The following is a 1,844-nucleotide window of genomic DNA, read 5'->3' as shown; positions in this document are numbered from 1 at the left end:
CCTCTGCAATCCCGGGCAATGCACCCCCAGTGCAATGCACCCCCTCGCTCAATGCACCCTCTGCAATCCCGGGCAATGCACCCCACGTGCAATGCACCCCCCGCTCAATGCAGCCTCTGCAATCCCGTGCAATGCACCCCCCTGCTCAATGCACCCTCTGCAATCCTGTGCAGTGCTCCGCCTGTGCGGTGCATGCCTGTGCAATGCACTCCCTGCACCATGAACCCCACCCTGCACCAGGCACCTCTCCTGCACTGCGTATCCCCCCCCCCCACTGCACCTTCCTGCACAATGTGCAGCCCCTGGGGCTGCACACCAGGCTCCTGTGCATGCACGGCCTGCACACCACACCCTGCACCATGCATTCTCCTACACCCTGCACACAAGCAACGCACTGTCCTGTGCCATGCTTCCCCTGCAAACTGTACATCCTGTGCCTGCAGCTCTTTGCGCACTGCTCCGCAGTGCACACTCTCGCACACAGACCCATGCATGCACGCTCTTATGCACTGCGCTCTTCTTTGCACCCACAAACAGATGCTGAGCCCTGCATGCACCCCTTGCACGCTGTGCACATGTACACATACAGAGCTGTGCATGCACCCTCCTGCACACAGACAGGACAATGCATGCACACCTTGCACATGCACATACAGAGCCGTGCATTTATCCATGCACCCCTAACACCATGCAYAAAAACATAACTGTTCATGCCCACAGCCCTACTATTGCACACTTTGCACACCCTTGCACAAGGCATACCCTATGCATGTATTCTTCCACATACTGCAAACCCCTGTATGCGCACACACACTGTAAACCCGGCATATATTCCCTTCCTCACACCACCAGGCCTGCATGGTCACCATCTGCATACCCTGTGCACGCACCTATGTACACACMGACAGGCTTTCTTTGCACACACTTGCTCTCAATGCACAAACGCATTTACTGTGCGCTCCTCAAGGCGCACACACTGCCCCTGTGCACAAAGGCATCCCGTGTGCRCACACACACGCCTGCCCAGAGCAGTGTGCCTGCACACACGCACGCAGCCTGTTGACACACGCGCACCTCGTTGCCGCAGGCAGCTCCCTTGCTTGACAAAGGGAGCGGGAGCGGGGGGAGACTGCGGGCTGGTGTGCAGCTCGCACACACACGTCCACCCACACACTGTGCACTACCCGCCCTGCACGCGCCTTGCTGCTCCCTCCCAACACGCACACTGCACCATGCAGCACATAGGCACGGTGCACACCAAATCCCCCGCCCCCGTCCCCGGCAGAGCCCGCTGCCACCGCGAAAGCACCCGGGAGGGCCCCAATTCCCAGCTGGAGGAAACCGGCACGTCCTGGGGAGCCGGACGCCCAGCCAGGTGCAGTGCCGAGGGTGGGGGCCCGCGGTCTCCGTGCTGCCCTGGGTGCTCGGTCCCGCTCGYGCACCCATGCCAGGGCCGGCGCAGCGCCGCTTTCTGCTGCCCTTGGGTGCGATGGTGATGGGCACCGGGGAGGGAAAAGCAGGTGGAAAAGTTTGTGCCGTGGGCGAAGGAAGCGGCAGCGGCGTGGGCGCCGGGGGGCCGGGGCGAGCGGGGCGCCCGAGGCTGGCGCTCGCCCGGGCCCCGCAGCTGCGGCAATTAAAGCGGGGGAGTAGGCAGGCGGCTAAATTTAGCCGCAGACAATAGATGCGGTGGCCGGGGCGGCGGGGAGGCACGGGAGCGGGCGCGCGCGACTGCGCGTGTGAGCGGAATAGCAATAACGGGCTGCATCTCCTCCCCGGCAGCCCGCGGCCCTCCGCTCCGCCGAGCCGCCCGCCCGGGGGAAACCGAGGCACGGAGCGGTGGCGTG

This window comes from Rhea americana, unplaced genomic scaffold, assembly GCF_003343005.1.
Source record: "Rhea americana isolate MKP2758 unplaced genomic scaffold, rheAme1 scaffold_678, whole genome shotgun sequence".
Classification (NCBI taxonomy): Eukaryota; Metazoa; Chordata; class Aves; order Rheiformes; family Rheidae; genus Rhea; species Rhea americana.
This window is presented reverse-complemented; position numbering follows the sequence as displayed.